The sequence below is a fragment of the Protopterus annectens genome, chromosome 9.part0, assembly GCF_019279795.1.
Source record: "Protopterus annectens isolate FY-2018-M chromosome 9.part0, PAN1.0, whole genome shotgun sequence".
Taxonomy (NCBI): domain Eukaryota; kingdom Metazoa; phylum Chordata; order Ceratodontiformes; family Protopteridae; genus Protopterus; species Protopterus annectens.
This window is the reverse complement of record NC_056743.1, coordinates 1822942914-1822960439: the sequence shown is the minus strand read 5'-3', so window position 1 is coordinate 1822960439 and position 17526 is coordinate 1822942914. Positions and strand designations below refer to the sequence as shown.

Below are 17526 nucleotides of genomic sequence, written 5' to 3'. Positions count from 1 at the left end.
CTTTTTGGAGACTGGGAAAACACACTAGAAGATGTACATTCCTCTTTGGAAAGACTGATGATGTCACCATCCTAGAAATACAGCAGGAGAAGAAAGACCACCCAGTAAAGCAAATAGTGCACCATGCTAATGCATCTTTCTCGAGTATCATAACATAGTTAGGTAGGGGTTTGAATCCTGCAAATGCTGACTGTGTGTGTGTCACTGTTGGTCAATGCAGTGTGAGTTTTGCTTTTACTATGGTATGACATGTTATGATTACAACAGTAAGTGCATTGCACAGATCAGTAATCTGCGTGGCAAAATATATGTGTACATGTTCTCTCAATCAGTACATAGGTGTGAAGCCTGCATACTACATGAATACATTTGTTGCCATTGATAGGTTGTGCCGCTGCTTCTCAGATCGTAGGTCACATTTGTATGTATGTGACAGGGCCGTCCACTGTCGTGATCCATGGCCAAGGTCATCTGTGCCACACACACCCATGACAGTTACTTAAGAGTAGTGTGAGTGAGGGTATATGCCTGGGGTATATGTCAGACATGTTCATACACAACAATGACTGCCAATAATGGACAGTCATTATAGGTGTACAACTGCCTTGTGGATATGCATCCAGGCCTCTAATGTCTCATGTGATACACCTTGAGACTCCACAATACCTATGGATATGTGGATACCAAGGGACACATGGCAAAACATGAGGCTGTATGTACACATTGGTACCCAACATACATGTTGAGGCCTACCACCTATGTGGTACTGACTGGATACTAAGTATAGTACATGTGGATGACTATGCCATAGTCGGCTTACTGCTATACAGCATGTATCAGATGACAGGTATTTGTCTGTATGATACCCTTGTGTAGGATATGCGTCCCATCCAGGAAATGGATTGTAGGCCAATGCATGCATTTACAGAGTTGGATGGGCACATTTCTAGTGTGTTTGCATGTTCCTAAGGGGGCTATATGCCAAACAGGTGTGGTCACAGGAATGGATGGCGGTCATTACCACTGGTTAGTGTTATAGTGTAGCACCGGAATAATTCAACTGTTACTGAGTTCCCTATGACTGTGTGCAATTTGTCAGGACATCATCCAATGCTTGCTTATAGTCATGCTGTCGAAGTTGTGTATACTACCAGACTGAAAATAATTGACAGATACTAACAGTATCACCCACAGCATAGTGTCAACCCATGTCATACACACATGTCTACCCATGTTAGTACATAACTGTAGTAGAATGTATACTGGCCATTGGAAGATACTATGAGATGTTAACAATGTGTATAACAGGGTATGCCACATGTCCCATGTGTCCACTATGCATGTACATGCAGACAGTGCGCACCTACCATGTTCACAGATGTACACTTGCTAATCTGTACTGCACACATCACACACATATTGCCCACTCACTAACACATACTGGCAACACATTACACTTCAGCCAAGTGACACATGGGTGGACAATACATACTCAGACCTAACAGTGGTGTAAACAATGCTACATTGACAATCAGAGCTTTAATGCACAATGTCTGCTGAGATATACCTACAAGGATGTCATTACACTTTCCTGTTGACAACTTGCTAATATTGCTACTCTGCTATAGTGTCACCCTGTGTATCAGCACCATGTTAGCCTGTTCTTCCATCAATGTTAAAGAGTACAGGAGGTGACACAGGTATTATCATATGCACAGGGCATTTTATTGTTTGCCAGAGCCTGACATGGACCCATCCAATCGACATGTCTGTGTGTGTGTGTATGTGTGAGGGACAACAGTACAGCATGGGCCAATGTTGATGTAAGGTGTGTGTGTATGTGTGAGCCCTAGTTGTTTGGTTAATGTGTGTGTGTCTGCATGCACACAACTCCACCATGTGGCTGCCATATACAGTAGATTATGGGACAGCCACAGACTGTGCCTGCTAGGCTGTACAGATCACTGTCTCCAGCCACGGACACAGTACCTGTGCCTGGCAGGGGTGCTACGGACAGTATCAGGTACCAACCCTGACTGGGTACTGTCCTCAGAGGCAGAGGTAGGATGACTGGACCCATGTCCCTGCTGGGACTGGCTAGAGCCACGTGCACATGGTCTACTGGGATGGTCAATGGACAGGCCAGCCTCAGCATTGCTGGGGCTGGTACTGCCACTAAGGGAGTGTCTGTGAACTGGGGGCTGTCTGCGACCACTGCCAGCTGTTGCTGTTGCTGGCATGCGTCCGCATCGACATCACAACCGTCCCGCATGGTCCTGGCTCATGGAAGACATATTATGGAGAGCATCTAATATCTCTCCCCAATGTCTATCAATGACCTTGGTGTAAGTCCGGATGGCACCAGCAAGGTCACGGATGCTGTCATTGATAGCAGTGTAATGTGCCCTCTGCGCCCTAAGTCCCTGCCTGGTGTACCATTCCATACGTGCCTGAGCCTGCATTACAGCCCAGAACATACTGGATGTCATAAGACCTGTGAGGGCATGCCTGCCAGGGGCAATACATCCAGCGGTGCTCCCCCGAGAACCCCTGGTCCTCCGCCTATGTGGTACCATTCCAGGAATATGGCTATGGCAGCTGTGAGGGGATGCAAGTGCCATGGGTACCACACTCTCCTGGTCAATGCCAACTGTATGCTGTCCCTCGCCTATGGCCATTGGTGGTGAGGGATGTATTGACAGTATGAGTGTGCACATAGATGGGGTTGAACGCTGTGTACTGCCGATTGGTGGACCAATGACAGACCCTGTCAAGCCTTCCTGTGCCAAAATACATGTCTCATCATCAGCACTATCCGTGGCAGTGGCTTCAGGTTCCCTGCTGCATTCGGCCACCCCTAACTCAGCGCCTGTGAGAGGGAGACAGGAAACACACTTTACAGTCTGCACATGAACACATGCACAGATGCACACATGAACACATGAACACATGCACACATGAACACATGAAATCATGCACACATGCACACATGCACACATGAACGCATGAACACATGCACACATGCACACATGAACGCATGAACACATGCACACATGCCCACATGAACACATGCACACATGAACACATGCACACATGAACACATGCACACATGCACATATGAACACATGTACACATGTACACATGAACACTAATACACTCCTCACTACAGCACATACACACACACACACACCAGCAATCCAACACATACTCTGTAGTGGGTGAAGGTGGGTGTCAGTATCACAAGGTAAACAGTCACCACACATGTGTCAGCATGCAGAATATGTGTTGCACAAGACCATACAGTGCAAGTGTAGATGCCCCAGTTTAATGGCAGTATACATGGCTTTGATGCAACTGTGTAGTTGTTCAGTGATTGGTTACACCCTGGAACACAATGTGTACATGGACACAACATTGCTGTGCAGGTATTATCAGCACTGCAATGCCCTGTGCACCATCACTCACAAGTATACATGCCATGGCTGCATGCATCTGTGTGACACATAGATATCCATGTCTGAGTACAGTGTATGTGTCCATAGCAGATAATAGTGGGCACGGGTGTAGCACATGCATGCTTTGTACACACACAGGATGAGTGGTGCATGTTGACATGAAGGCTCGACATGGCCACTGTACAGTGGTTATGGTGAGTGTGGGACATATTGCAGATATGTCGGTGCCAGACATGGCATGCTTCACAACTACAACATTAAACACCACACATACCCAATGTGTGTCAAGTGACCTATACACCCACTAGCATTCCAGGACATATATGTGACACTTTGTTTGGATGGTGACTGCTGTGCATATTGTGTATACTGGCATATGTAAGCACACACACAACATGCTCTGCATATTGTGTATAGGTGCATATGTTTGCACACACACACACCATTGAGGTGCAAAGCAATGACTGCTATGACTAGTACTGTGATCACTGTAACTGGATGGGGTGTAGTACCCTATGCCATCATCACCATGCATCCTGTGGTCACTGACAGCTACTAATGTGTGCAAGACCACCACCTAGTATGCTGTACCTGAACTGCAGTGCTGTGGCTACGTTCACAATTACACAGACACCTTGTACATGGGTGTGTGAGGTGCCCAATAGGGATTATTGCCTAACATGACTGTGTTATGTGTTGCAGAGTGTTGCACAGACCCATGATAGGCCTCTACCCCTGAGGTACATCATGTGAGTGTGCATGACATGTGGGATACCGACGTGTGACCTTACAGCGGGTGTGTGGTAATGCCAAATGTAGCATGTTTTCATCTACTGTGTATGATAAACGTGTTCTGTTGTGTACAGCTGTAGCAACTATGCATATCCAAGGTGCAGTACAGTGTTGCCATGATTGTGTCTGCTGCACTGTGCATTGTATGTGATTGAGCAGCTACTGACTTTACTGAGATGATTAATGTCTCACAGCAAACATGGACAGCATGCATTATGTGTAGGTGTGTTACGTGTACATGGCCTAAACCTCACCTATGACATGCACATTTCATTACCAATATTAAAGTGTTAACACACTCACCAGCATGTATCGTCTGCCTTGCTGTCACACCAGAGGGACCTACAAGAATATGACACAGTTTGTCAGTGGCCACAACTGTGGCATTGCTAACGTGAGTGTGCTAATCTACAGCGGAACAAGAGTCAATAGTCACAGGTGTGGAGACACTATTCCAAATATCAGTATTGCACATGACTGGCAGCACAACTGCTAAACACACAGTACACATCTCACATAAGCATATTCTAACAATACAGGTAATGGTAGTCTACAGCTAGGGCATATTACCTGCATGCTCCATGTCGTCCTGCTGGGTGGCACCGGACTCCATGATGACACATGTGTGATGCTGTTGCTGCTGTAGGCCAGGAGCCACCACGCTTAGGAGCAGCTCTTCCACTCTGGTGAGGGGGGGATGTATGTGCGACCCACCACCTGTGGTAAGCTGTTGCCTATGGATATCAGACGCATGCTGCCGGACATGTCTAATTAAATCACTGCAGTGATGGCATACCTGCTCATATGTCTGGTACTATGTCATTTACCCGGCGAACAAGATCTTGTTACAGTGCAGTATGCTCATGCTGGTGCTGGTTGGCCCTGGAAAAAGCAGGTTATAGTGCTGCACCAGGCTGGCCTGTATTTCCTGCTCCTCCACAGCTGTATACGCCCGATTGTGTTGATGAGCCATAACCCTGGAAGACAATTAAATGATATGTGTGAGCAAGTCATGTGGCACACTTAACATTATGAGGTACAGATATCACTTAACTTCCATATATAGCATCTGTCTGTCTATCAGAGGATACACACGTTCAATACCACATATCAGTGCTCAGCCCACAACTGTCTGACAGTGCCTGCCACACTCCATACAACAAACCAGTATACACCAGTACTCGGCACACTGTTTGGGATACAATGCACAACCTTGCACCGGGGGTATATATCAAGCTAATGCATCAAGAAATATGTCATCCAATGCAGTGAATGTAATGTACATTTACAGTATTAACAGTAATCCACCCTAGTCTTTGATGCCATACCCCTACCAAACATATGTGCACGGTTGTTAATATAGCTGGCATACTGCTGTAACAGAGTGTACATGTTGCCAGGTGCAGACACACATACCCTGTAACACACATGTGATTGCGGGCATGGTACAGACATCATTAGACACACATTAGACATACATACAACATGGAAATGTATGCCAACACAGATGAGCATTACCTGTGTACCTTATAGTACTGTGTGCCCCTACTTACAGATACCTGTGCCTGATGTATGTAATCTGTGCAAATCACAGGAAACACACAAGACAGTGTTACCAGGGAATGTGAACATACACCATACTGTGGTGTTTAGGACTACAGCTTCAGGAAGTACAACAGTTCATATGTGAGCTGGATTCACCAGCAGTACCACTTACTGAGCATACATGTATTGCTTCAGCCTACAATGGGACACCACAGTTGAACACAAGGAACTACATCACAACATATGCCATCCTACTATGTCTGCATCCCAATAACTGACACATCTTTTTCTGGCCTCACACCTAGGACACAAACTACCATCACAGACACAACCTCACACTAAGCTATCACACCTTTACAGACCTTGCACACAGTCAGTGTCACACTCATTCCACCTCACATAGCAGGTATTGCACTGAGTACATCTGTATGTGCACTGTGTCATAGTTATGTAATATGCTATTGGCCCTGGGCCTAGATGAGCCTAGCCATATGCTACCCTGCCCTTTGACACACATGTAATGTGATTTCACTTGCTCCCATCAAAAAGATACACAGAGGTGACTCCCAGGGCATATTACCTATCTCCATAACATTCATCAGGGGTATGTATGACATCTACTAATGAGGAGCCTTGTTTGTTAATGCTGGATGGTTTAGTCCAGAGTATGGCATATTTGTGTATAGGAACCTGTACCTCCAGCATGTGCTGTTTAGTGCAGTGACAAGGATTAGGGAACTAGGTCATGTAGCCTGGGGGGATTGTGAGGTGTTGTCATGGTGGTTGGCCGACTGCTATGGGTGTGACATACCTCTGTATGTCCGGCAGTGGTAACCTCTGGGTAGGCAGTATACAATGCACTCTAGCTGTGGTTTTGTGAGTCAGTCGGCATAGGGCATGTATTTGAGGGCAGTATCACTCTTTGTTAGGTATGTCTGTGGTCTTTCAACTTGCTGTAGTTGTCATGTGAGGTACATACCACATGGGGAATTGTGAGGAGTAGAGGGGTACGCTGACCTATATTTCCCTGGATGACACACCTTTTGTGATGACACGTACCCCATAGAGAGATTACAAGACTAGTGTAGCACTGTGATTATCAAAGGGGAGCCTACTGTCCACCTGTGTCCCTTGTTCCCTTCTGACACCTTCAGTGTTAGGCAGGCTAACACCTATGTGGTAGTTACTATGTAAAGTGTTTTAGAATGGGGTATGGCAATGCAGTATCAATACTGGTGTTCGGTCCATGCCTTGGTCAACAGGCACCTGTTGCAGTACATATGACCCCGTGTCTCCCCCTCTCTCTCTGTAGATATATATATATATATATATATATATATATATATATATATATATATATATATATATATATGGATTTTCGGATTTCATATGGTCGAATGTTCATTTGGTCGACAGTTCATTTGATCGACAAGCATTTTAAGTGGGGGCCTACACCCCCCACACCCCCCAATGTGGGGGGCTGTGCCCCCCACACCCCCCTAACTATATATATCAACTCCAGGGTTGCACAACATTGGGGAAGGGGGCAAATGCTTGTTGATCAAATGAAATGTCGACCAAATGAACTGTCGACCATATATATATATATATATATATATATATATATATATATATATATATATATATATATATATATATATATATATATATATATATATATATATATATATATATATATATATATATATATATATATATATATATATATATATACATACATATATATACATATCTATACAAATCTATATATATATATCCATATATATCCATATATATCTATATATATCTATATATATCCATATATATCGATATATATCTGTATTTATCCATATATATATATATATATATATATATATATATATATATATATATTCATATACATATCTATATATATCTAAATATATCTATATCTATCTATATATGTATATATCTATATATAGATCTATATATCTATAATTCTATATATCTATAATTCTATATAGCTATATATATATATCTATATATGTATGTAGATATATATATATATATATATATATATATATATATACACACACACACACACACACACTCACACACACACATATATATATATATATATATATATATATATATATATATATATATATATAAATATACACATACATCTTATCATACATTGCTGTACATATAGTTGCATATATAGGCACATATACTGCCCACCTGTTATGGATAGGGATGTCAATTATGCAACCGTTGTGAGACATACGGTTATGTAATACTATTGCACAATGTTGTGCAGAATACATTCTGCTGTCCTCAGGCCGTATAGCTGTAGCAGGCCTCACTGCCTGTAGCTCAGTCCCACAGCGTTTAATCACCACATGACATATACCGGCACTGCTTGCTGTCTGCAATGCCACACACTACAACCTACATACAAATGTGCACATAGCAGCCTTCAACAACATACATATGTCCAGCCTTCACTAACAGTTGCAGTATGTCCCTTGCCCTATGCAAATGTGCATGTACATATAGATACGGACGTTGGCCACATATGGATGGTTCACGGTATGTAGAGTACCCTTCAGACACATCATTCGGATGTCAGCAAATACATATCTGTTACATACCTTACCTTTGATTTCCTCACCTCCGTCTGTTGTAGGTGTTGATTGTTCTTGTTTTTTTTTTTTTTTGATTTTGATTTCCTCTGTGTGTTGGTCTTTCTTTTCAGTGTCTGTCTCCTTCTGCCTGTTTGTATCCGTCTGTCTGTCTCTGTCTGTCTCTCTCGCTCGCGCTCTCAATCTCTCTCTCCCAGTTGGTGCAATGATATTATTGCATGTGTGGACAGCAGATGCAGGCTGCTTTTCTAGGTATCTGCACATGTGCATGTGATGGCCTCTGCACCAATTGGTGCCCACCATTTAGTAATTGCATGCAGCCTGCTGTGTGGTAATTGCAGTTCTCACTGTGATTTCAGGACACTGCTATAAAATGATAGGTTAGGTAGGCGTAGCCCTTTCAGTTTTGCAAGGTGGGGACCATGCTTGTTTGTTGTGGGCACTGTTGTGTCAGTCAGAAGGTTGGTATATGTCTCATATCTGAAGCTGGGTTGTAGCCATTGAAATGCATGTTGTATTGAAAACTGACTGTTGCTTCTTCCAGTGCACTCTTCTCAGTGTGTAGGTTTACTCACACCTCCTAATGCTAACACTGGATACATGGGAGTGTGTACTTTATTTTCCAATTAGAGAATTAACTGGCATACAACAGTAGTTATTGCAATGTATTCCTATGGCTTTCCTATTTTCTCTTTAAATTCACTCATTGTAATTTATGTTATATTTCTTTCAGCACCAACTTATTGTATATCTGCTGTGGTGTAGTGGTACTTCATGCAGACTGGTGAGTCCAAGGTTCCGTGTTTGATACTGACAAGGTTTTTTATTTTGCTGCTGAGCAGTACAAGGGCCTTGTCATGCAGAGTGACTAAGGCACTTTTAAGCAGTTATAAGCAGGTTTGCGCGGGTTTGCTCGACGCTTAGCGATGCTAAGCGAAGCTTAGCTTAGCTTATTTTATTTTAGCAATACTAAGCCAAGCTTGGCTTAGCTTATCATAGCTTAGCAATGCTAAGCTAAGCGCACACATGCGCACACTGGTGCAAACCCTCTTACTGCCGTTTACAAGTGCTCACTCCCACTAACCCCTGTGCTCATTTCTTTGACTGAAAAGTATATGGGGAGATAGGAATGTGGTGATAAAGGGTGCACAAAGAGGGGAAGACAGTAGGGAAACCAGCTCGAGATGTACAGGATGGGTGTGGAGAGGGTCCATAGCTGCCCATTTCTTTACCAGCAACAGCTGTGCATATGCAACACATTAGGAGGGATATTTGACACCTTCCACCCCTGAGAGAGGGATGAGGACAACTAAGTGTGTTGTACTACCAATTATGAATATCAGGCACATGCACTGTTTGTGAACTGCTACACTGTCATTAGTCTGTTACTCACTTCTGAACAGTTTGTGGTTTGTTTGTGTTGACATTAGCACAGTCTGCTCAGGACAACTGGACATATTTCACTACTGTGTATGCCTACCTACACCCTTGGTTGTGCCTGACTACATGGGTATATAGTACCTTTGGGTAGGAGTGCAGAAGTGCAGAGTGCATTATTTATTATCGTGTGATGTTTATCGTACTGAACATGCAGAGTTGCTGTGTACCTGTAAGTCTATTAAGGCTAGTAGTCTGTCTGTGTAACTCCCACCTGTGGACATATCCAGATGGTAGACAGAGGGCAGCCTAGTATTCTTTGACTGTGCACCACAGCTGTCTTTTCAGCACCTGAACAATGGCATTGTCAGAGATGGTTGCTAGCAGTACATGGCTACATCCTTTGATATTTCTGTGTTGTACTTCTACATAAGGACATGCTTGTGGGATTCATTCTACAGCTATTTGCAGAGTGTGTAACAGCAGACAAGCTGATATGCCTGTGTGTTTCTGACTCTTCCAGGCCTCAGATACTCTCACATATATATTTGAACAGCCTCAGGGAAAGGTACATATAACTGGGATACACCTGTGATATATTTCAGACATTTTGCAGTTCAGACTTTGGGGGATTCAGAGCATATGTATTACTACACCTTTTCTGATATGCAAGCAGTGTCTACTCTCACTTATTGACATTTGTCATTAAGTGAGATTCCACACCTTTCTGCCTACTGTTAGTACATTTCACAGGGAGTCAGAGGGGCACAGCTAACATTTGTTTACAAATCAGGGTCATCACTGTACAGCAGTCACTGTTGGGAAGTCTGGCCTGTGACATATGCAAATATGCCAGTGTTTATCCTGCACTGTGTGGGGTTTGTAAGGTGCTACTGTGACCTTATTCCCTACTAGCATGGCTGATTCTCTTTTCACAGTCATGTCATGCAATTCCACAACACCTGCTGGTTAAGATCCACAGAACAAGATTTGTGTTATGCCATTCCTATTTACCCTTTACATTCACTCATGGTAATGCATGATATGTTGCTATCAGCACTAAGTTATTGTATATCTGCTGTGGTGTAGTGGTACTTCATACAGACTGGTGAGTCCAAGGTCCCGGGTTCGAGACTGACAAGGGTATTTTATTTTGCTGCTGAGCAGTACAAGGGCCTTGTCATACAGAGTGACTAAGGCACTTTTAAGCAGTTATAAGCAGGTTTGTGTGGATTTGCGTGAGGCTTAGCAATGCTTAGCTAAGCGCATACAAGCTTGCACTCTCGCACCCCTGCTAACTACTGCTTAAAAGAGCTTACTCCCGCTAACCTCCACGCTAATTTCTTTTAAAGAAAAGAAAATGGGGAGATAGGAAAGTGGTGAAAAAGGGGGCACAAAGAGGGAAAGACAGTAGGGAAACCAGCTCGGGATGTGCAGGATGAGTGTAGGCAAGGTCCATAGCTGCCCATTTCTTTACCAGCAACAGCTGTGCATATGTATGAAATTTGGTGTGAAATTTGAAACCTTCCACCCCTGTGAGAGGGGTGAGGACAACAAAATATGTTGTACTGCCAATTAGAATCATCAGTTTACATGTCCAGTGGACATGTGTGTGAATTGAGCAACTATGTATGGGGTGTATGTATCAGGTGAGAGTGGAATGTGAGGTAGAGGATGTAGGTATATTTGGGGAGGTAGGTTGGGGAGGTAAACAGATAAGACAAACAAGACATATACAGGGGCGGAGTTTGACACATGGGTTGGGTGAACACAAGTGATGGGGAAGATTGTTTGGAAATCGCAAGCTCATGAGCCCACAGATGGTAATGGTGGGACTGAGATCCCCACCAATAGGCAGTCACCACTGCACCTTCACAGCCCCGAGGGTGGCTGGGCTGGGGGCTGAGTAGGATGGGCAGGCTCACTCGAGAGACGTGCCACTCTTGCCTTAAGCTGGCATAGGGGATCAGCGACTGAGCATTGGATCTCCCTACGCACCACAGCCTTGACCCTTCGAAGGGTGACAGGTGGCCTTTCTCCACCCACACTTGCATGGGGTGGATGAGCCCCATCCCCTGCAGTGCTTCCACCTGAAGGTGGCACAGGACCAACAGAGGAGGGGAGCCCGGGCTGGGCACCGGAGCTGCTGGCGCCAGATGCACTCGCCAACTGAGGAGGGACAGGTGGGTCCGCTGGGACCGGCCTTCCCATACATTCTGTGATTAGGTGTGTTTAATTTCAACATAAACAACAGCATTCCAGATTAGTTGTAACAGCATGCAGTAATATTCCCATTAACCCAACACAACAAGGTTCCAACAGTTGAACAGCAAGCATAACACATGCATATATTGAACAACAATGGATATTCCAACAGCATGCAGGGATGTTTGGTAGCAACAGGCCACCATGAATGTGGTGTTTGAACAGGGCACATGCATCAACATCAATGCAAATATTTAGATAACAATAGGACAAATGCCCCAACAAATATTTAAGGTTACACATACCCATTGAGGTGTGGAATTGCGTGGTTCATGCACATATGGTAGGGTGTGGAAAAAAAAATCAGTTAACATCTTATAATGAGCTTTTAGTCTGCACTACATTCACAGTGACTGCAAGTCTATATCCCCTACCTGTATTATTACACTTGCCACCATACATTAGGTTGTGTCATGGGTTTGGCTAGTTCAATATATGCCTGACCTATATCTGACATACTAACTGTCTAGGATGCAGATGTTACTGCTACATATTTCTTGTTTGCATTTATATTTCTTTATCTACATATCTGTGATGTTTTCACATGACATTTTCACTTTGATTTGTACAGAACCCTGCATTTCTTAACACACACTCACATTTCTGGTGAATAATTACATGCTACATGTGTGCCAGGTTTACTTATTCGTGACAGCCAATAACTGCCTATTGTGGACTGTATATATGTTTCACAGCTACTAGCACTTCCATCACCCACTTTATATGGGACTGAATAATTCTGGGTTGCCAGCACATTTTCAAACAGTACTGTTTGTATAATGCAAGGGTACAACAACATTTCAGACTCTGTGACACAGACACACTTTGAGTTTTAGACCTTTATTAATGACATTGCACACTTTTCCACAGGCTCACTCCTTTATTTGTTTTAACAGTGTTTATGGCAGACATGTTCAAGACATATTATACCTTTATGAATAGATTAGAACAATCTTTTTTCAGGCTCACTCACTTATGTTATATGCAAGTGCCTGCAGAGATATTATTCCAGACATATGTTACGTTTTCTTAATGGGTTACTACACTATTTTTCTGCCTCTCTGACTATTTTATCTGGCAGTACATGCAAAGTACTTATTCAGGCAATTCTATGGCTGTTTTATTGGACTACAACACATTCTTTCATGCTCTCAAAAAATATTTAATATAACAATACATGCAGAATAATCACTAACCTGCCTGGTGGCGCAACCTTAGCAGCCTATCAGCATAGGCTTGCTGATTCATAACACGGTCACCTGCAGCTGTAAAGTAAATGAAGTGATATTGAAACATACCAATACATTATACATTCTCCATTATCAATTCTTACATACTGCATTCTATGGCTACATACTCAGTTGTGGGGCATCCTGTATCCCACGGGCCTCCTGTATCCACTGGTTCAGGCGGTCCTGCTTTCATCTCTTCATGTCTGCATGGTAGTGACGGACCTGCTCACCAGTCCGGGGAATGCCTGTGGCACTGTTGAGGTCATGAGCTAACCGGTTCCAAGCCTCTGCCTTGTACTCCGTCCCTTGGAACTGGCCCTGCAGGAGTCTTGACTTGTGACGGTGGGCAAGGAGCCAAACCATGTATTGGGACTCCTCAATGCCCCAACATTGCGCTCGGAAGCGTGAACCCTCTCCTACACCTGCCATTCTGACTGCAAATGTGTGCTACAATCAGTTATGGAGAGTATTCCCGCCTATGGGGCTTAAATATGCCGCATTTCCCGCACTTTTTTGTGATTGGCCATTTTGTAAAATTCTCTGCTGACTGCAGACATGCTTAGTAATGGTTAAACTACCATTCATAAGTATATGAATGTTAATAGTGGCTGCTTCCCCTATGTTGTCAAGGCTTAGTGGTTCTGTACTTTGATTATGATGCACAGGGTCCTGGGTTTGAACCTTGTCATTCTTTTATTTTAATACTGTCTAGACAGGCTAGGGGGTGTGGCTGCGTTTAAGCAACTTAGCTCTATGTTGCTCCCCTGTGCCCTACGGTGCCCTGGTTGGCATGGCGCGCACCTCTGCACAAACCGATTATGCTGAGTAAAGCGCTATTTAGCTATGGGTGACTATTTTGTGCTGAGTAAAGCGTTATTTAGCTATGGGCAACTATTTTGCACTGGGTAAAGCGCGAGTTACCCAGGGGCAACTATATTGCACTGGGTGAAGCACTGCTTAACTGCAGGCAATTTTATATTGGGATCCTTTAGAATATTTATTTTATTCACTGATACATTGGCCATTTCACTGCTTTTTAGTTATGTTTAAACATATATATTAGGTATTATTCCGTATACTGATTTAAAAAATAAATACAAAAGGGAGTGGTGGGACTCAAACCGTGAATGCCTCTTCTTTGTGTGAACGCTCTACCATTACGCTATTGCTATTTCTTGTGATTTGCATATACATTCTTTCTTATGCTCTTCCATGTCAGACTTGCTAACTGTATCTAAGCAATGGGCACACCTGCACACACAAGCGCAAATACGGGCAGTTATATTGTGGATTTTTAAAAAAAATAATAATTATTTACTTTATATAAGTGTGATGGGGGTTTACAGTGTCAGGGAGTGTGGTGTTGGGTGCAAGTATATTTGAGCGAACTCGCTCTTGTGTGTTGACATTATGCTTTTTAAAACCTTGCAGGGGCGTGCACATTTAGACTGCTCGGCAGTCGGACATGCCCCCTGCTTTCCTACTCAGTTCATGTAAGAGTTACGGTTGAGTCAGCATGCCCTCATGAATATTCATGGCACGCTGACTTCTAACCATTCAACTACAGCCTCTGAGTAAGACTTATTAAGTCTTATATGGAGGATTAGTAAATCCAGGGGAGAGACTTTAACTAACACAGTTTTTATAGACTATATAAATTCAACTTGAAAATTTCAACTGATGTAGAGGATATGTACTAATAACTGGAATAGCTTATTAACAATAGAAACATTACTAAGTAAATTACACATTTTAGGTTCATAGGTTCATAGGTTAGCACTAGGCTATCAGCCCTAGGGCCTGTACAAGCCTAGCCATAACACTTCCCTGACTATTTCTTCCCACGCTATTTACTTCCCTGGACCCCTGAAACAATTTAAAGGAATTGGGATATGACAGGAGATCCAGTTCTTAAGAAAGTAAATAGCTCAAATCATGTGTATGAGCAAAACCAGTCTTGACCTATTATTAAGCAGAATTAAATATTTTTAAGTAGATAAATGAGCATCTATTATATATAACTGTTTTATATAAAAAACTAGTAATAACTGCAATACAACTTGGAAGGGAAATGAGAAAAGAAGGAAACAAGATATATATATATATATATATATATATATATATATATATATATATTTATATATATATATATATATATATATATTTATATAATAAATATAGGTGCTTTGTGTATACATAGCTTCCCTGGGCTTAGAAATATCTGTTGATTAATGCTTCTGTGACACAATATATTACTCAGATCATATTATTCATTACAGTTGTTATGAAGGTAGTAATGTAAATGATTTAAACATATACAGCCATACATATATACATAAATGTATTATCTGCTTGTTCATGAAGTTAGTATAGGAGAATTCATTACCAAAGCAAAAACAGAATGGTAAGAAACATTGCATTAATCAAAGGGAAGTCATGACATTATATAGAAAACAGCATGCAATGGCTTCGTATATGGTATATATTACATACTAGCTTAAAAAAGTATCAAATAACTCTAGTTCTGAATTACACAAGCTCAAAATATAAGATTATCATACATTGTTTGGTAGCAAAAGCATGTTGTAGTATGCGCATTCAAACAACAATTGTAGTACTGCTTTTTTGTGTAAAGCACCTTTAAGAACATCCTAACTGATATACTACTGAATTCAGCTACTGCACATTACAAAACTTCAGCAAACTGATTCGACAGTAAGATAATACTTTAAAATGTGTTGTAGCTTTACTAAACATAAATTATATCAATAAAGTGCTATTATAATGATACAAACTCACATTGTTGTGTTAAAAAGTCAGTTTTCATCATTTTTCCACGTTTGTGACTGCTCTGCTTCCTGGAACTGGTTTACTTGGCAGCATTACATCGTGTGTGGGTGAAATCAGAGATCAAAGTTCATGATGGCTGTCTTCTTCAACTCAGATGAGCAGTTAGAACAGGAAGGTTTAGAGAACGGCTAACAAGCGCTATTCTTGAGGTTGCCAGTGTCTAAAGTTGTCTTCTGAGGGATTCCAGCAAGACATTTGATGAAAGTAAGTGAAAATAATACATTTTGAGTGTAATAAGGCTCTGTGTACTGTAGAGACAGCTCGAGGTGTAACACAAGCCTTGGGAAAAGCCTCAGTAATATCAGACCATAGAAAATACTATAAGTCTATTTACAACATACATGAACCCTATAGCATTTCTTAATCTACACAATGTTATAAGCACACACATATCAAAACTGTAAGGGTATAACTGTTTCCAAAAAAAAAATGTTTATACTATATCATTCATCTATTACTATATCAAGGAATACAGTGGTATATATATATATATATATATATATATATATATATATATATATATATATATATATATATATATTAATCATTCATCTGCTAATGTATCTAATCATAAAATACTGCATTTATATTTATTTTGTTTAATCAGCTGTTTATACTTCATAGCATGTTAGTTGTCATGAGTTTAAACTGTCTCAGTTTTATAATGGTAAGCAATTATAACTAAACGGTACTAAACAAAGCAATATTTTTGAATAGATTAAAAAAGAAATAATAAAAATAAAAAAATAAATAAATAAGGGGAAAGTATTTTTTAGTAAAATTAAATGAATATAACTTGTTACTAACCTTTGATCTCACAAAGAGAGATTAAAAAAGCAACAAATAAACATTCCCCCCGGATTCACGAAACCTCCATGTAAGACTAAATAAGTCTTACTCGGAAACTGCAGTTGAATGGTATGATGTCAGGGTGCCATGCATATTCATGAGGGCATGCTGACTCCACTTCAAGTCTAACACGGACCGTGCAGGAAGGCAGGAGGCATGTCTGACTGCCGAGCAGTCCTAAGGTCCATGCCCCTGCAAGTGTCTGAATTGTGAAATGTCAACACACATGAGCGAGTCCGCTCAAATGTGAACATACCCAACACTACACTCCCTCACATTGTAAACCCCAAGTAGAGTTATAAAATGTAAAATGTATTTATTTTTTTCTAATTCCCGATAAAACTGCCCATATTTGCACGTGTTTGCGCGGGTGTGCCCATAGCTTAGCTGCAGTTAGCAATGTCAACATTGAAGAGCATAATAACACATGTTTATGCAAATCAATCCAAATAGCAATAGCGTAGTGGTAGAGCCTTTGCACAAAGAGGAGGCATGCACGGTTTGAGTCCCACCACTCCCCTCTCTATTTTATGTTTT

The 17526-nt window shown here is 41.7% G+C and overlaps 1 long non-coding RNA gene across 1 annotated transcript in view; it reads right to left on the bottom strand.

The window, feature by feature from the left end:
* Window positions 1-17007, bottom strand: part of LOC122812284 — a 582921-nt gene extending 565914 nt beyond the window's left edge. Inside the window, exon 1 of the long non-coding RNA XR_006366377.1 lies at window positions 16948-17007. This is a non-coding gene — a long non-coding RNA (uncharacterized LOC122812284). The remainder of the gene's footprint in view (window positions 1-16947) is intronic.
* Window positions 17008-17526: the final 519 nt, after the last annotated feature.